The sequence below is a fragment of the Aythya marila genome, assembly GCF_965140915.1.
Source record: "Aythya marila genome assembly, contig: HAP1_HAP1_SCAFFOLD_508, whole genome shotgun sequence".
Lineage (NCBI taxonomy): Eukaryota > Metazoa > Chordata > Aves > Anseriformes > Anatidae > Aythya > Aythya marila.
The window spans coordinates 30,456-49,383 of NW_028137422.1; the positions used below are offsets into that span (position 1 = coordinate 30,456).

The 18,928-nt window shown below is 49.3% G+C and overlaps 3 long non-coding RNA genes across 3 annotated transcripts; all 3 read left to right on the top strand.

The window, feature by feature from the left end:
* The first annotated feature begins 345 nt into the window (after positions 1-345).
* LOC309890838 lies at positions 346-1,484 on the top strand. Its single transcript, XR_014319461.1, has 3 exons — positions 346-421; positions 845-962; positions 1,421-1,484. It is a non-coding gene; the product is annotated as an uncharacterized lncRNA (long non-coding RNA).
* Positions 1,485-5,868: 4,384 nt separating this feature from the next.
* On the top strand, positions 5,869-16,345 carry LOC309890836. The gene is made up of 13 exons (XR_014319459.1): positions 5,869-5,961; positions 9,156-9,216; positions 9,636-9,689; positions 10,986-11,096; positions 11,217-11,291; positions 13,352-13,418; positions 13,560-13,621; positions 13,898-13,958; positions 14,119-14,169; positions 14,300-14,376; positions 14,613-14,653; positions 14,909-14,962; positions 15,063-16,345. It is a non-coding gene; the product is annotated as an uncharacterized lncRNA (long non-coding RNA).
* A 154-nt stretch (positions 16,346-16,499) lies between these two features.
* Positions 16,500-17,074, top strand: LOC309890837. Its single transcript, XR_014319460.1, has 3 exons — positions 16,500-16,520; positions 16,620-16,688; positions 16,914-17,074. It is a non-coding gene; the product is annotated as an uncharacterized lncRNA (long non-coding RNA).
* Positions 17,075-18,928: the final 1,854 nt, after the last annotated feature.

Sequence of the window (18,928 nt, forward strand, 5' to 3'; positions counted from 1 at the left end):
CCATTTCGGCGCGGCGCCGCCCGGGCCCATTTCGGCGCGGCGCCGCCCGGGCCCATTTCGGCGCGGCGCCGCCCGGGCCCATTTCGGCGCGGCGCCGCCCGGGCCCATTTCTCAGGTGGAGCTACTGAGCAGGTGAGATAAAGGAGCTGGGAACAGAGAGGTATTGCACAATTATATGTTGCATTAGTTGTAGTCAGCGTTGTGGAGGAGGTGGGTGTCAGAGCTAGCGTGCTAGTAAATGCTGGTTCTCTGTTTTTGCAAGCGATGATGAACCTGTTTGACGTAATTCCATTTGAAAAAGTTCCAGAGTACTTGACTGGTCGTGTTGTTCTTTCAATTTTAAAAGCTGCAGCAAAAGCATGGGGATTGTTGCTTCTAGAAACGTCTCAAGTCTCCTGTCCGCTCTCTGCATGTTGTTCAGGTAAAGCACATTTTAAAAAAACAATTTAAAAAAAAAATTTGATAACCAGCTGCTGTTGCTCCTGCTCTGCTCCTACTTCCTTGTGCTTTGTCCCTCCTCTTTCCCAGGTGATTGGGTTTGGGTGCTGGGCGGGGCCAAATGGTATATTATCCCCAGGCATGGCATCAGAGAGCTCCTTCTGCCTGGGCTGCTCTTTGGGATAAGTGCTTTGTGTTTCCTTCAGTCAGTTGCAGGGTTCTTTAGGCAGGCTGGAGTCTATGGATTTCTAGATTTCTAAGTGGTTGGAATTCTAGATCTCTAAGAGCTTGAATTAGAGGGATATTTAGTAGAGGCTGCTGGCTCACTTTTTTTTAGGATGGCCGCATATTCTCCTGTTTTTGAGATATATTTTAATCTCTGCATGTTTAAAACCACTTGTTTTAGTCCCCTGGAGAGTTACACCAGCTTGATTACATGCTACATGTGGCTTGGCAGCGTAGATGCAGCATTACCAAGAGACTGAGCAGGGTTGTATCAGAGTCACCTTTTTCATCTGCAAAGGGTAAGTCTGTGATTACTGCTGCCGGGGTTGCTGTGTGTGCATGTCTTTTTGGCGTTTGTGGAGTTGTGTTTTTTTTTTTTTTTTTTTGTGTGTGTGTATGTTCTAAGTTTCTGGTTTTCTGAGGGGTAAACAGTTAGTGTGCTGAACGTGGTAGGCAGGTGGAGGTTGGGAGCTGCTCAGGACTGGTAGGTTTGGTTTCTAGGAGTATGCGGCATCCATCCTGTGCGATGCGACTGATTGTTGGGCGGGAACGTTCCAGCTTGTGTGTCCTAAGCAATGTAGCTTGTGTAGCGTATGTTGTGTGGCCCGGGCAGAATTTGCTGTGGCGCTGTGAGCGAAGAATCTGAGTTAGAGCTGTTGAGCAACTGAAGTAAAGGAACTGGGAAGAGAGAGGTATTGCAGCAGGTACGCTGTGGTTGTGAGGTGCCTCAGAGTGTGCTTTTCTCTCGTCTCTACAGGTGCTTTGTGCAGTCGTGGACAGGGAAGGGAAATCCTCGTGTCACGAAGCACTGAGGGAAGGTGAGTGTTGTCAGCCTGGTCATCCCTTATCCGAAGCGAAGGGAAGACGCTCAGGTGTTTCCCTGTGAGGGTCCGAGGTGAGGCTGTGTGGGATAGAGGAGCAGTGTGGCAGGTGGTTGCTTGCAAGCACAGTGGTCATTGTGTCCTTCTGTGTTCCCAGGTGGCGTGGGTGATGCTGGCCGCTCCTTTCAAGCTTGGACCTAATTTGCAGGTACAGAGGCAAGTGGCCTGCTCTTTTGAAAGGATAAAACTAAAGATGGGGTCCCTTTTGTTGTTGAGGGATGGGTGCTACTGCTGTCAGCTGAATGTTTATCTTCTGCCTGTGTTTTTCCTTTTGTTCAGGCTGAAACGCAGTGCGCAGTGCAGGACGTCTTGACCCGAGCTGCCTCTGCAGTGACTCTGGTGCGTGGTGAGCAGAGGTAACTGTTGGTTTTGGGGCGCGGTTGTCACTGCAGTTATTTTCCTACATCCAATAGAGTAAAATTCCAGTTTGTCTTTTAGAGGTGCTATAAGTGGGTAAAGAGAACAGATGGAAGCGTGTGCCACGTGGGGTAGGCAAGCGGCTGAGGTACAGGAGGGGATGAGAGTATGTGATTTTTTTTCTGGGGATGAAATGGAATTAATTTTGTTGATGTATAATGTGTTCTGCTCCTAGATTTTTCTTTCAACGTGAAGAAAAGTTTGAGCTAATTCCAGGTAAGAAAGTTCCAGTTACTTGCTGGGTCGTATTGTCTTTTTAATATTCAAAGCTGCAGCAAAAGCATGGGGATTGTTGCTTCTAGAAACTCCCCAGTTCTCTTGTTTGCACTCTGCATGCTGTTGAGCTAAAGCAGATTTAAAAAAAAATACAGGAAACACACACACAAAACAACAATAACAAGAACAAAAAAAAAACAACACCATTGGGTGACTTGTGAACGCAACGATCATTTAATCCCTTTGTTTTCCCAGGTGGTGTGGATGATACTGGTTGCAGTGTTGGAGCTTGGATTTGGAGAGGAACAGGTGAGCATAGTTGTATGTTGCATCAGCAGTAGTCAGCGTTGTGGAGAAGGTGGGCATCATGACCGGCATGCTAGTGAATGCTGGTACTCTGTTTTTGCAGCTGATGATGAGCCTGGCAATTGACTAAGATGACGACCAGTGCCTGTGCATTTCTTGAGGCGGAGGGAATTTACCATTCAGCAACCTGAGAGCTAAGTTGGGGGGCACCTGGTATTTGCATATCTGGGGTGGCTAATGGGAGCTGGGAGCCAGAGGAGCATGGTGCCTGCTGGCTGACTAGACTTGGTTCCACGGTGAGGGTGGTTCAGGCTGGGTCACGTTCAGGCTGCTTGTGGCCGGGTCACCAGGCTAATAGAAGCAGCGGGATTATTTTGTAGCTTGAGTGCGTGCGCCAGGCAGGACAGTTTCCTTCTGTTCGTCTGTCTTGTAGTGTTGCTTCTGCAGCGTCTGTTCTGTGCTTCTCGGGTCTTGATATCCTCCTAGCTTTTGACACTGGACTGACCAGACAGGGGACTTGGTAGCGGTGATGAAGGGCCTCAGTGCTTGATTTGTCATCGTGGCTCTGATCCGAGCACTTCTTGTCTTGCAGTCGCTGCTTGAAATGCAGTTCTGTTTCAGGTCTCGTGCATCGTATTCGGTTTGAGATCGCGTCTGTTTCCATCCTCACTCTTGAAGAAGTCATCTGGGCCGCATCAGGAGCTCTTGCTTGGGAATTGATTTCCTAAGCGTCGTCTTATGGGGTTTTCAGTCCCCATCCTTCTGGTCTCTTGCCTTGAAGGCAGGCTTTTTAGGCCTCCATCATCCCAGTTCTGGCAGTGTCTTCCAGTCGCGTGTCGTGACATTTGAGTCTCTCCTAGGGTCTGGTGCAGAGCACCTGTTCTGACTTGCTGTTGCCATAGGGCTTCCCTCCGGGGGGTCACTTTTTCTTGCGCCTTGTGTTGTGTGTTTTGTTTGTAGTGTTTGTGGCGTGGCTGTGTGTGTATGTGTTTGGTCTGGAGCTGTCCTGCCTGGCAGTTAGTGATGACAGCTAACGTGGCAGTGCATGGGTGTACTAATACATTGTCCGGAGTGTTTTGGCGAAGACATCCGGTCTGCCTCTGGGCACATACTGAAGGGCAGCTGGCACAGTCATCTCAGTGTTGTTTGTCAGATGTTGGGGGGGGGAGAGTATATCTGCTTGTGAGCAGCTGCTCGCATAGTGCTTGAATGGTGTGGTTAAGGAGGTCTGTCGAATCTTGAAAGCTTACAGATATGGGGTTTTGAAAGTTTTATTTTTATTTCTCTCCTGTCCCCAGTACAGTGTAAACCTTTGGAGGAACCTGTCGCAGGAAAGAGCTTCTTCCGGAACTGTTCAGCGCTCCGTAGGCAGCTCGGTGACTGGCTTGGTCTACTTCTGAAATGCTGAGGTATGGGGGCTTCTGTTTTGAAATGATAATATTGTAAACGGGGTCCCTTTGTGTTGTTGAGGGATGGGTGCTAATGCTGGCAGCTGAACGATTATCTTGTGACCGTTTTCATTTGCTAAAGCTGCAACACAGTGTACAACACAGGACTTGACCGCATCTTCTTTTAGCAAGGTGAGCGATGAGCAGATCTAGCAGTTACTTTAGTGGTGCAGTTGTCACTGCAGTTACTTAACTGCCCAAAGTACTGAAGCTGTCCTGCCTGGCAGTTAGTGATGACAGCTAACGTGGCAGTGCATGGGTGTACTAATACGTTGTCCGGACTGTATTGGCAAAGACATCCGGTCTGCCTCTGGGCGCGTACTGACGGGCAGCTGGCACAGTCATCTCTGGAGGTTGGTAGATGTGGATTTGGCAGAGTTGAGCTGCTTGCGAGCAGCTGCTCCCATAATGCTTGAACGGTGCACTGTTGAATCATGAAAGCTTACAGATACGGGGTTTTGAAACTTTTATTTTTATATCTTTCCTGTCCCCAGTAGAGTGTGTACCTTAGTAGGAACTGCTCACAGGAAAGAGCTCCTTCTGGAACTGTCCAGCACTCGGTAGGCAGCTCGGTGACTGGCTTGATCTACTTCTGAGGTGCTGAGGTAAGGGGGCTGCTGTTTTGAAACAATAATTTGTAAATGGGGTCCCTTCTGTTGTTGAGGGATGGGTGCTAATGCTGGCAGCTGAATGATTATCTTGTGACCGTTTTCATTTGCTAAAGCTGCAACACAGTGTACAACACAGGACTTGACCACAGCTTCTTTTATCAAGGTGAGCGATGAGCAGATCTAGCAGTTACTTTAGTGGTGCAGTTGTCACTGCAGTTACTTAACTGCACAAAGTACAGTAAAAATCCTGTTTGTATTTCAGAGGTGTGTTGTAGCTGGCCTAAGAGAGCAGATGGAAGCATCTTCCTCGAGGGCAGGTGAGGGGGCAGAGGTTAGGGAGCAGATGAGAGTAACTGTCCTATCTGTGCTGTGTCTTTGGATGCTGCTTCAGCCTATGCTTTTCTTTTTGTTTCACAGGTGTGTCGCACAGGCTGAGTGGGGCCAAGCTGCACTCTGAAGAGCAGCACGGGAAGGGCGGGCTGTTTGTGAGCTGGATTGGAGCAGAACTGCCAAGTAGCACGAGGTGACTGCGAAGGGTCTTGCTTTGCAGGTGCCATGGCAGGCTCTCCACAGAAGCGGTTGAGGATTTGAGAAGAGGTTGCAGATCATCGAGGAGCGACACGTGCAGGGAGGGCTTGAAAACGGTATGGCTGCTTTCTCTTCTGTTTATCAGGTGTCCCAGGCGACGTGGGCTGTGATGTTAGTCTTTAGGATCGGAACAAAGCAGGTGCTGATGGCGGTCTTCTTCGGTAGGCAAAGAGGTGCCCGCAGCCCTGTCCTGTGTAGCCTGGGCACGCCTCGCTGAGGATGAAGCTTGCTTTCCAGCAGTTCTGGAAACTGTGTTGAGGCTGAAATGCTGCGTCTGTGTTCGGGTTGGGGTTGCACCTTGGTGAGTGTAGGGATGGGTTTTAAGTGGGTGCAGCGGAGGGCCCGGCCCCAGTGTCCTGTAGTGTGTTTTGACCCATCAGCATAGCCTTTTGGTTCTCAGATAGCCTGCTGAAGTAAGTGATTTCTCCTGCGAGTGGAATGGAATCGAATTCTTCTTTTGGCATGTAATCTATTCTGCTCCTAGATTTTTCTTTGTAAATGAAAGATTGAGGTAATTCCAGGTGGAAAAAAAAAAAGGAGTTACTTGCTTGTTTGTATTTTCCTTTCAATATTCAAAGCTGTAGCAAAAGCATGGGGATTTTTGTTTCTAGAAACACCCCAGTTCTCTTGTCTGCGCTCTGCATGCTGTTGAGCTAAGCCATACAAAGAAGTTAATAAAACCACAGCTGCTGCTCCTCCTCTTTCTGCTTTTTTGTGCTTTCCCCCTGCACTTTCCCAGGTGATTGGCTTCAGGTTCCAGGTGGGACCTAATGGTAACTGAGTTGCAGGTATGCCATGAGAGAGCTCCTTCTGCCTGGGCTGCACTTTAGGGTAAGTGCTTTGGTTTTCCTTCAGTTGTTTGGAGGGTTCTTTAGGTGGGTCAGTCTATGGACTGATGCGTTTTCAAGTAGAAACCAGTACTCCTATCTTTTTGAGGTGGCAACTGGTAGGATCTGTCATTGTAAAGCAATCTAGTAGTAGGTGCCTGTATTGCATGCAGCTCTTCCTCAGGTGAGTAGTAGTTATAGCAGTGTTACGGATAGTATGGTGATGTTACTTTGTGTGTTTGCTTTGTGTTTCTGGGTCCCTTATGATTTTTGCAGAATTACGGGGTTTTCTGTGAGTCTTTGCCTTTATGTCAAATCTTATCAAAGTCACAACCTTGGTGGCAAAGTGATGGAGCATGGTTTAGGAGAAATGTATCATTGAAGCTCCCTGTGTGAGCGTGTATCTGAAAATGGCAGCAGTGGGCATGTAAGGGGTATTCTGTTTCAGGTTTAGGGACAGTTTATTGTATTTCTGGAGCTTTTGCCTGTGTGTTTGCTGTCTGTTGAGTCTTTAGACCTTGCAGCCTTCTAGTCTTGATGTCCTTGAATTGACATATTAGAAGTATGTTTATGAGGTGTTGCTAGGTAGTTGTATTTGGGAAACAGTTGAGCATGGTTCCTTGACCGCGTAAGTGCAGTACTGCCAAGAGACTGAGCAGGGTCACCTTCTTCATCACTGAAGAATAAGTCTGTTCGGGCCCATTTCGGCGCGGCGCCGCCCGGGCCCATTTCGGCGCGGCGCCGCCCGGGCCCATTTCGGCGCGGCGCCGCCCGGGCCCATTTCGGCGCGGCGCCGCCCGGGCCCATTTCGGCGCGGCGCCGCCCGGGCCCATTTCGGCGCGGCGCCGCCCGGGCCCATTTCGGCGCGGCGCCGCCCGGGCCCATTTCGGCGCGGCGCCGCCCGGGCCCATTTCGGCGCGGCGCCGCCCGGGCCCATTTCGGCGCGGCGCCGCCCGGGCCCATTTCGGCGCGGCGCCGCCCGGGCCCATTTCGGCGCGGCGCCGCCCGGGCCCATTTCGGCGCGGCGCCGCCCGGGCCCATTTCGGCGCGGCGCCGCCCGGGCCCATTTCGGCGCGGCGCCGCCCGGGCCCATTTCGGCGCGGCGCCGCCCGGGCCCATTTCGGCGCGGCGCCGCCCGGGCCCATTTCGGCGCGGCGCCGCCCGGGCCCATTTCGGCGCGGCGCCGCCCGGGCCCATTTCGGCGCGGCGCCGCCCGGGCCCATTTCTCAGGTGGAGCTACTGAGCAGGTGAGATAAAGGAGCTGGGAACAGAGAGGTATTGCACAATTATATGTTGCATTAGTTGTAGTCAGCGTTGTGGAGGAGGTGGGTGTCAGAGCTAGCGTGCTAGTAAATGCTGGTTCTCTGTTTTTGCAAGCGATGATGAACCTGTTTGACGTAATTCCATTTGAAAAAGTTCCAGAGTACTTGACTGGTCGTGTTGTTCTTTCAATTTTAAAAGCTGCAGCAAAAGCATGGGGATTGTTGCTTCTAGAAACGTCTCAAGTCTCCTGTCCGCTCTCTGCATGTTGTTCAGGTAAAGCACATTTTAAAAAAACAATTAAAAAAAAAAAATGATAACCAGCTGCTGTTGCTCCTGCTCTGCTCCTACTTCCTTGTGCTTTGTCCCTCCTCTTTCCCAGGTGATTGGGTTTGGGTGCTGGGCGGGGCCAAATGGTATATTATCCCCAGGCATGGCATCAGAGAGCTCCTTCTGCCTGGGCTGCTCTTTGGGATAAGTGCTTTGTGTTTCCTTCAGTCAGTTGCAGGGTTCTTTAGGCAGGCTGGAGTCTATGGATTTCTAGATTTCTAAGTGCTTGAAATAGAGGGATATTTAGTAGAGGCTGCTGGCTCACTTGTTTTTTGGGATGGTGTCATACACTTCTGTTTTTGAGTTATATTTTAATCTTTAGAGGTATAAAACCACTTGTTTTAGTCCCCTGGAGAGTTACACCAGCTTGATTACATGCTACATGTGGCTTGGCAGCGTAGATGCAGCATTACCAAGAGACTGAGCAGGGTTGTATCAGAGTCACCTTTTTCATCCGCAAAGGGTAAGTCTGTGATTACCCCTGCTGGGGCTGCTGTGTGTGTGCATGTCTTTTTGGCATTTGTGGAGCTCAGTTGTTTTTTTGTGTGTGTATGTTCTAACTTCTTGTTTTTCTGAGCTGTAAATAGTGTGTGTGCTGAATGTGGTTGGCAGGAGGAGGTGGGGAGCTGCTGAAGACTGGTAGGTTTGGTTTCTCGGAGTGTGCGGCAGCCTTCCTGTGTGATGCGACTGACTGTTGGGCGGGAATGTTCCAATTTGTGTGTGTTAAGCAATGTAGCTTGTAGTGTGTGTTGTGTGGCCCGGGCAGAGTTTGCTGTGGTGCTGTGAGCAAAGAGTCTCAGTTAGAGCTGTTAAGCAACTGAAGTAACGGAGCTGGGAAGAGAAAGGTATTGCAGTAGTGTACTGGGTCTGGCTGGAATGTTAACTTTCCTGGCAGCAGCCCTTACAGTGCTGTACTCTGCGCTTATAGCTGGATAGCAGTGTTATCACATCAGTGTTGTGCCTACTGTTGAGCTGCAGTGGCACAGCATTGGGCCTTTCTCTAACCCTCCTAGGGGGTGGGCAAAAAGTGAGGAGAGAAACATCACTAGGGCAGCTGACCTAAACCAATCAAAGGGATATTCCATACCATGTAATGTCATACTCAGCAATAAAAGTAGAGACAGGAAGAGGAGGGGAGGGGTGGGCTCTTGTTGGGAAAACGTCGGTCCTCTTCTCGAACCCCGGCTATGTGCATTGAGGCCCTGCTTCAAGGACGTGGTCAATCATCGCTCATTTGTGGGAAGTAGAGAGTAATTTCTTTTCTTTGCACTTCCATATAGCCTTCATTTATTTTATTTGTTTTCCTCCCTTCTTTTTATTTTTTCCCTTTCCCCCTCCCTTTTCCCCTTTCCCTTTTTATTTCCCTTTAGTTAAATTGTTTAGTTCATAATCTTTATTTAATTATTATTATTATTTCCCTTTTCATTAAATTATCCTTATATCAACCCGTGACTTGTTCTTTGCTTTACTTCTACCCCACCTCATCTAAAAGAGGGGGAGTGAGAGAGCGGTTGTGGGGTTTAGCTGCCCAGCACGGTAAAACCACCACAAGCAGGTACGCTGTGGCTGTGAGGTGCCTCAGAGTGTGCTTTTCTCCTGTCTTTGCAGGTGCTTTGTGCAGTCGTGGACAGGGAAGGGAAATCCTCATGTCACAAAGCTCTGAGGGAAGGTTTGTGTTGTCAGCCTGGTCATCCTTTATCTGAAGCGAAGGGAAGATTGTTTGGTGTTTGATTGTTTTGGTGTATAATCTGTTCTGCACCTAGATTTTTCTTTCTATGTAAAAAAAAAAAAAAAAAAAAAGTTCGAGCTATTTCCAGTTAAGCAATTTCCAGTTACTTGCTGGGCTGTATTGTCCTTTTAATATTCAAAGCTGCAGCAAAAACATGGGGATTGTTGCTTCTAGAAACACCCCAGTTCTCTTGTCTGCAGTCTGAATGCTTTTGAGCTAAAGCAGATTTCAAAAAAAAAAAAAAAAAAAAAAACAACACCAAAAAAACAAATATACACACACAAAAAACAACAACAAAAATCCACCTTTGGGTGATTTGTTGTGAATACAGCGATCATTTAATCCCTTTGTTTTCCCAGGTGGTGTGGATGATACTGGTTGCACTGTTGGAGCTTGGATTCGGAGAGGAAGAGGTGAGCACAATTGTACGTTGCATCAGTACTAGTCAGCATTGTGGAGCAGGTGGGCATCATGGCTGGTGTGTTAGTGAATGCTGTTACTCTGTTTTTGCAGCTGATGATGAGCCTGGCAATTGACTAAGATGACAATCAGTGCCTGTGCATTTCTTGAGGCGGAGGGACTTTACCATGCAGCAACCTGAGAGCTAAGTTAGGGGACACGTGGTATTTGCATATCTGGGGTGGCTAATGGGAGCTGGGAGCTAGAGCAGCATGGAGCCAGCTGGCTGAATAGACTTGGTGCCACGGTGAGGGTGGTTCAGGATGGGTCACGTTCAGGCTGCTTGTGGCTGGGTCACCAGGCTAATAGAAGCAGCGGGATTATTTTGTAGCTTGAGTGCGTGTGCCAGGCAGGACAGTTTCCTTCTGTTCGTCTGTCTTGTAGTGTTGCTTCTGCAGCGTCTGTTCTGTGCTTCTCGGGTCCTGATATCCTTCTAGCTTTTTACAATGGACTGACCAGACAGGCAACTTGGTAGCGGTGCTGAAGGGCCTCAGTGCTTGATTTGTTATAGCTCTGATCTGAGCACTTCTTGTCTTGCAGTCGCTGCTTAAAGTGCAGATCTGTTTCAGGTCTTGTGCATCGTATTCGGTTTGAGATCACATCTGTTTCCATCCTCACTCTTGCAGAAGTCATCTGGACCGCATCAGGAGCTCCTGCTTGGGAATTGATTTCCTAAGTGTCTTCTTATGGGGTTTTCAGTCCCCATCCTTCTGGTCTCTTGTCTTGAAGGCAGGCTTTTTAGGCCTCCATCATCCCAGTTCTGGCAGTTGCTTCCAGTCACATGTCGTGACATTTGAGTCTCTCCTAGGGTCTGGTGCAGAGCACCTGTTCTGACTTGCTGTTGCCATAGGGCTTTCCTCTGGGGGGTCACTTTTTCTTGCGCCTTGTGTTGTGTGTTTTGTTTGTAGTGTTTGTGGCGTGGCTGTGTATGTATGTGTTTGGTCTGGAGCTGTCCTGCCTGGCAGTTAGTGATTACAGCTAACGTGGCAGTGCATGGGTGTACTAATACATTGTCCGGACTGTGTTGGCGAAGACATCCAGTCTGCCTCTGTGCACGTACTGAAGGGCAGCAGGCACAGTCATCTCTGTGGTGTTTGGCAGATGTTGGGGGTTGGGGGGACAGTTGAGCTGCTTGTGAGCAGCTGTTCGCATAGCACTTGAATGGTATCCTTGAGGAGGTCTGTTGAATCTTGAAAGCTTACAGATATGGGGTTTTGAAATTTTTATTTTTATTTCTATCCTGTCCCCAGTAGAGTGTAAACCTTTGGAGGAACCTGTCACAGGAAAGAGCCCCTTCTGGAACTGTTCAGCGCTCTGTAGGCAGCTCGGTGACTGGCTTGATCTACTTCTGAGGTGCTGAGGTATGGGGGCTTCTGTTTTGAAACGATAATATTGTAAATGGGGTTCCTTTGTGTTGTTGAGGGATGGGTGCTAATGCTGGCAGCTGAATGATTATTTTGTGACTGTTTTCCCTTGTTCAGGCTGAAACGCAGTGTGCAGTCCAGGATGTCATGACCCGAGGTGCCTCTGGAGTGACTCGTACGTGATGAGCAGAGGTAGCTGTTATTTTTGGGGTGCGGTTCAGTGCAGTTATTTTCTTACAACCAATAGAGTAAAATTTCAGTTACTCTTTTAGAGGTGCTATAAGTGGGTGAAGAGAACAGATGGAAGCATCTGCCATGTGGGGCAGGCCAGCGGCTGAGGTACAGGAGGCGATGAGAGTAACTGTCCTAAGGGTGCTAAGGGTGCTGTGGCTTTTGCTGCTGCAGTTGCTTTCTCTCCAGTTTATGAGGTGCCACAGACAAGGTGGGCTGAGATATCCTTTAGAGTAGGAGGAAAGCAGGTCGCTGGAATGCTGCGTGGTTCCTGAGAAAGGTGTTGTAGAGGAAAAAGGTTGTCTGGTGTGGCAGTTCCTGATGGCGTTCTTCTTTAATAGGCAAAGAGGTGCCTGAAGCCCCCTCCTGTGCAGCCTGAGTACGCCTCGCTGAGGATGAAGCCTGCTTTCCAGCAGTTCCAAAAACTGTGTTGAGGCTGAAATGCTGTGTCTGTGTTTGGGTTGGGGTTGCACCTTGGTGAGTGCAGGGATGGGTTTTAGGCCGGTGCAGCAGAGGGCCTGGCCCCAGTGTCCTCTAGTGTGTTTTGACCCAGCATATCAGCATAGCCTTTTGGTTCTCAGATAGCCTACTGAAGTAAGTGATTTTTCCTGCGAGTGGAATGGATTTGATTTTTTTTTTTTTTGGCGTGTAATCAGTTCTGCTCCTAGATTTTCTTTCTATGTAAATAAAGGATATAAAGAAAAAGAAAAGGTACGTTGTTTTTGGGAAACCGTGGGAAGGGTTCCTTGACTACATAAGTGCAGTAGTGCCTAGAGAGTGAGCAGGATCACCTCCTTTATCTCTAGAGAATAAGTCTGTTTGGGCCCATTTAAGCGCGGCGCCGCCCGGGCCCATTTAAGCGCGGCGCCGCCCGGGCCCATTTAAGCGCGGCGCCGCCCGGGCCCATTTAAGCGCGGCGCCGCCCGGGCCCATTTAAGCGCGGCGCCGCCCGGGCCCATTTAAGCGCGGCGCCGCCCGGGCCCATTTAAGCGCGGCGCCGCCCGGGCCCATTTAAGCGCGGCGCCGCCCGGGCCCATTTAAGCGCGGCGCCGCCCGGGCCCATTTAAGCGCGGCGCCGCCCGGGCCCATTTAAGCGCGGCGCCGCCCGGGCCCATTTAAGCGCGGCGCCGCCCGGGCCCATTTAAGCGCGGCGCCGCCCGGGCCCATTTAAGCGCGGCGCCGCCCGGGCCCATTTAAGCGCGGCGCCGCCCGGGCCCATTTAAGCGCGGCGCCGCCCGGGCCCATTTCTCAGTTGGAGCTACTGAGCAGGGGAGGTAAAGGAGCTGGGAACAGAGAGGTGTTGCACAATGGTATGTTGCATTAGTAGTAGTGAGTGTTGTGCAGGAGGTGGGTATTAGGGCTGGCATGCTGGTGAATGCTGGTTCTCTGTGTTTACAGATGGGGATGAGTCTGTTTAAACTAATTCCAGTTGAGAAAGTTTCAGTTACTAGCTTGGTGATATTGTCAATTCAATATTAAAACCTGCAGAGAAAGCAAAAAGGGATTTTTGCTTCTAGAATTACCAGAGATATCTTGTCTGCTCTCTGCATTCTTTTGAGATAAAGCTGATTTTTAAAAAAGAAAGAAAAAAAACACAGCTACTTCTCTTGTTCTCTTTCTACTTTCTTGTGCTTTGCCCCTCATCATTCCCAGGTGATTTGGTTTGGGTTCTGGGTGGGGCCAAAAGGTATATGAGCCCCAGGCATGCCATCAGAGAGCTCCTTCTGCCTGGGCTGCTCTTTGGGGGTAAGTGCTTTGTGTTTCCTTCAGTCAGTTGCAGGGTTTTCTAGACAGGCTGGAGTCCATGGAATTCTAGATTTCTAAGTGGTTGGAATTCTAGATTTCGAAGTGCTTGGAATAGAGGGATATTTAGTAGAGTTTGCTGGCTCACTGTTTTTTGGGATGGTCACATATGCTCCTGTTTTTGAGCCATATTTTAATCTCTACATGTATAAAAACACTTGTTTTAGTCCCCTGGAGAGTTACACCAGCTTGATTACATGCTATGTGTGGCTTGACAGCGTAGGTGCAGCATTACCAAGAGACTGAGCAGGGTTGTATCAGAGTCTGCTCTTTCCTCTGCAAAGGGTAAGTCCGTGATTACTCCTGCTGGGGCTGCTGTGTGTGCATGTCTTCTTGGCATTTGTGGACCTCAGCTGTTTTTTTTTTTTTTTTTTGTGTGTGTGTGTGTATGTTCTAAGTTTTTTTTTTTTTTTTTTTTTTTTTCAGGGGCAAATAGTGTGTTTGCTGAGCGTGGTTGGTAGGAGGAGGTGGGGAGCTGCTGAAGACTGGTAGGTTTGGTTTCGAGGAGTGTGTGGCATTATTCCTGTGCGATGCGACTGATTGTTGGGCGGGAACGTTGCAGCTTGTGTGTCTTAGCCATTGTAGCTTGTGTAGTGTGTGTTGTGTGGCCCGGGTGGAGTTTGCTGTGGCACTGTGAGCAAAGAATCTCAGTTAGAGCTGGTGAGCAGCTGAAGTACCGGAGCTGGGAAGAGAGAGGTATTATTGCAGCAGGTACGCTGTGGCTGTGAGGTGCCTCAGAGTGTGCTTTTCTCTTGTCTCTACAGGTGCTTTGAGCAGTCGTGGACAGGGAAGGGAAATCCTCATGTCACAAAGCTCTGAGGGAAGGTGAGTGTTGTCAGCCTGGTCATCCCTTATCCGAAGCGAAGGGAAGACGCTCAGGTGTTTCCCTGTGAGGGTCCGAGGTGAGGCTGTGTGGGATAGAGGAGCAGTGTGGCAGGTGGTTGCTTGCAAGCACAGTGGTCATTGTGTCCTTTTGTGTTCCCAGGTGGCGTGGGTGATGCTGGCCGCTCCTTTCAAGCTTGGACCTAATTTGCAGGTACAGAGGCAAGTGGCCTGCTGTTTTGAAAGGATAAAACTAAAGATGGGGTCCCTTTTGTTGTTGAGGGATGGGTGCTACTGCTGTCAGCTGAATGTTTATCTTCTGCTTGTCTTTCTCCTTTGTTGAGGGTGAAACGCAGTGCGCAGTGCAGGACGTCTTGACCCGAGCTGCCTCTGCAGTGACTCTGGTGCATGATGAGCAGAGGTAACTGTTGTTTTTGGGGCGCGGTTGTCACTGCAGTTATTTTCCTACATCCAACAGAGTAAAATTCCAGTTGGGCTTTTAGAGGTGCTATAAGTGGGTAAAGAGAACAGATGGAAACATCTGCCATGTGGGGCAGGCAAGCGGCTGAGGTACAGGAGGGGATGAGAGTATGTGATTTTTTTTCTGGGGATGGAATGGACTCAATTTTGTTGGTGTATAATCTGTTTTGCTCCTAGGTTTTTCTTTCTGCGTAAATAAAAGTTTGAGCTAATTCCAGGTAAGAAAGTTCCAGTTACTTGCTGGGTCGTATTGTCTTTTTAATATTCAAAGCTGCAGCAAAAGCATGGGGATTGTTGCTTCTAGAAACTCCCCAGTTCTCTTGTTTGCACTCTGCATGCTGTTGAGCTAAAGCAGATTTAAAAAAAAATACAGGAAACACACACACAAAACAACAATAACAAGAACAAAAAAAAAACAACACCATTGGGTGACTTGTGAACGCAACGATCATTTAATCCCTTTGTTTTCCCAGGTGGTGTGGATGATACTGGCTGCACTGTTGGAGCTTGGACTCGGAGAGGAACAGGTGAGCACAATCGTATGTTGCATTAGCAGTAGTCAGCATTGTGGAGAAGGTGAGCAATGGGGCCAGCGTCCTAGTGAATGCTGTTACTCTGTTTTTGCAGCTGATGATGAGCCTGGCAATTGACTAAGATGACAATCGGTGCCTGTGCATTTCTTGAGGCGGAGGGACTTTACCATGCAGCAACCTGAGAGCTAAGTTGGGGGGCACCTGGTATTTGCATATCTGGGGTGGCTAATGGGAGCTGGGAGCCAGAGCAGCATGGAGCCAGCTGGCTGAATAGACTTGGTTCCACGGTGAGGGTGGTTCAGGCTGGGTCACGTTCAGGCTGCTTGTGGCTGGGTCACCAGGCTAATAGAAGAAGTGGGATTATTTTGTAGCGTGAGTGCGTGTGCCAGGCAGGACAGTTTCCTTCTGTTCGTCTGTCTTGTGTTGCTTCTGCGATGTCTGTTCTGTGCTTCTCGGGTCTTGATATCCTCCTAGCTTTTGACACTGGACTGACTAGACAGGCAACTTGGTAGTGGTGCTGAAGGGCCTCAGTGCTTGTTTTGTCATCATGACTCTGATCTGAGCACTTCTTGTGTTGCAGTCACTGCTTAAAGAGCAGGTCTGTTTCAGGTCTCGTGCATCATATTCGGTTTGAGATCGCGTCTGTTTCCATCCTCACTCTTGCAGAAGTCATCTGGGCCGCATCAGGAGCTCTTGTTGGGAATTGAATTCCTAAGCATCGTCTTATGGGGTTTTCAGTCCCCATCCTTCTGGTCTGTTGTCTTGAAGGCAGGCTTTTTAGGCCTCCATCATCCCAGTTCTGGCAGTGTCTTCCAGTCGCGTGTCATGACATTTGAGTCTTCTCTAGGGTCTGGTGCAGAGCACCTGTTCTGACTTGCTGTTGCCATAGGGCTTCCCTCCGGGGGTCTCTTTTTCTTGCGCCTTGTGTTGTGTGTTTTGTAGTGTTTGTGGCGTGGCTGTGTGTGTATGTGTTTGGTCTGGAGCTGTCCTGCCTGGCAGTTAGTGATTAATGTGGCAGTGCATGGGTGTACTAATACATTGTCTGGACTGTTTTGGCGAAGACATCCGGTCTGCCTCTGGGCACGTACTGAAGGGCAGCTGGCACAGTCATCTCTGTGGTGTTTGGCAGATGTGGAGGTGGGAGAGTATATCTGCTTGTGAGCAGCTGCTCGCATAAGCGCTTGAACGGTGTGCTTGAGGAGGTCTGTTGAATCTTGAAAGGTTACAGATATGGGGTTTTGAAATGTTTATTCTTATTTCTTTCCTATCCCCAGTAGAGTGTAAACCTTTTGGAACCTGTCACAGGAAAGAGCTCCATCTGGAACTGTTCAGCACTGGGTAGGCAGCTCAGTGACAGGCTTGATCTACTTCTGAGGTGCTGAGGTAATGGGGCTGCTGTTTTGAAACAATAATTTGTAAATGGGGTCCCTGCTGTTGTTGAGGGATGGGTGCTAATGCAGGCCGCTGAATGATTATATTGTGACTGTTTTCATTTGTTAAAGCTGCAACACAGTGTACAACGCGGGACTTGAGCATAGCTGCTTTCGGCAAGGTGAGTGATGAACAGATGTAGCAGGCACTTTAGGGGTGCAGTTGTCACTGCAGTTAGTTAACTACACAAAATACAGTAAAAATCCTGTTTATATTTCAGAGGTGTGTTGTAGCTGGCTTAAGAGAGCAGATGGAAGCATCTGCCTCGAGGGCAGGTGAGGGAGCAGAGGTAAGGGAGCAGATGAGAGTAACTGTCCTAGCTGTGCTGTGGCTTTGGATGCTGCTTAGGCCTATGCTTTTCTTTTTGTTTCACAGGTGAGTCGCACAGGCTCAGAGGGGCTAAGCTGCACTCTAAAGAGCAGCACGAGAAGGGCGGGCTGTTTGTGAGCTGGATTGGAGCAGAACTGCCAAGTAGCACGAGGTGACTGCGAAGGGTATCCATCTTGCTTTGCAGGTGCCATGGCAGGCTCTCCACAGAAGCAGTTGAGGATTTGAGAAGAGGTTGCAGATCATCAAGGAGCAACACATGCAGGGACGGCTTGAAAACGGTATGGCTGCTTTCTCTTCTGTTTATCAGGTGTCCCAGGCAATGTGGGCTGTGATGTTAGTCTTTAGAATCGGAACATAGCAGGTGCTGATGGCTGTCTTCTTTGGTAGGCAAAGAGGTGCCCAAAGCCCTGTCCTGTGTAGCCTGAGCACACCTTGCTGAGGATGAGGTGTCCTTTCTACCAGTTCCCAAAACTGTGTTGAAGCTGAAATGCTGTGTCTGTGTTTTGGTTGGGGTTGCACCTTGGTGAGTGTAGGGATGGATTTTAAGTGGGTGCAGCGGAGGGCCTGGACCCAGTGTCCTGTAATGTGTTTTAACACATCAGCATAGCCTTTTGGTTCTCAGCTTACTTAAGTAAGTGATTTTTCCTGTGAGTGGAATGGAATTGAATTCTTTTTTGGCATGTAATCAGTTCTGCTCCTAGACTTTTCTTTCTATGTAAATAAAAGCTTGAGCTAATTCCAGATGAAAAAAAAAAAAAACCAGCTACTTGCTTGGTCATTTTGTCCTTTTAATATTCAAAGCTGTAGCAAAAGCATGGGGATTGTTGTGGAGGAATGGTTAAGTGAGGTAGGACACGTGGATGTTGAGCAGTTAGGAGGTCATGGGCTAGGGGAGGTACCGTACTCAACTCATATGAGCCTGGGCACGTGCGCAGCTGGTTGAGAACCAATCAGGCCCAAGGACACGATGCCCTTGTGTGGTTGGGAAAGTCCCTAAGGCGGGACGGTAGCTAAAAGAGGGAGGAACTAACTGACAAGATAGGAAAGTGTTAGCCAATCCTGAGCTTAGTTTTTGCAATATGTATGAGTTGATTATGTTCGAACTAGATAAAAGGCGACTGAGCTATCCATTAAAGTTGAAGTTCACTGTTCACTCATATTGAGCGTCTGTGTCTTCCTTCTGTCGACAACAAATAGCGCCCGAACAGGGACCGATCTGAACGGGATTTGGACACTGCTGGTGGTGATCCTGGGCCACGGTTGGACGGAATAAGGGAGGAACCGGTCCTGCAACGCAGCCCAGGAGGTGGAAGGGACAAGAATCCCCTCACCCGCGTCGGGAAGGTGAAAGGGACGTGGAGTCCCCGCACCCGGGAGAGGATCCCGCCGGTCACGCGTCGCCGAGGTCTGAAAGGTGAAAGGGACGAAAACTTGGAGTCCCCGCACCCACAGCTCGGAAGGTGGAAGGGAGTCCCCGCACCCGGGATGAGCCTATAAAGGGTCCCGCCGGAGAAGCGCCGCCGAGGTCTTTGCAAAGGCTGCAACCAACGTATATAAAGGTATGGAGAGACAAGCGGCGTATGCTTTGCTCGAATGCTTTTTAGAAAAGTGGATCACTTCAGATATAGACTGCAAAAAGGATTTACCAGGATTATTAGCATATGGAGTAATGCAGGGTTGTTTTATCAATCCTGATACAGTTTTTCAACAAACAGAGTGGCGTAAATTTGGGGACAAATTGTTTGATGAAGTTATTAATGAAAATAAGGCTGCTAAAAAATTATTGAAGCCTTGGAGAGCAGTCAGTAACGCCTTAGTTATACATCAGGCTGAGCAGAGAGTCGCTACTGCTGCTACAGAGCGACTGGGATTGCCGGGAAGTGTTGGAGCTGGGGATTGCCCACTGCCGCCTTCAGTGAGAACGATAACGCTGCCTCAGGGGGCTACGGGGCAGTGGGAGCCTCCCCCCCCCTCAGTCACCGCCACGAGCAGTGCTGCGCTCGGAGTTCCGCGGAATCGAACGGCAGCTGACCCTCACCGTGTGGCGAGTCGGCACAGAGCAGAGGGACGGACATCAGGACCCTGCAGCCTGTCTGATGTAACCATGGAAGCAGCGGCGGCTGTACTGCTTCTCTCTGGCATTCTTTTTATAAGAGGTTTACCTTGCAATGAAAAAGGGATACTAACTGGAGTGTTAAT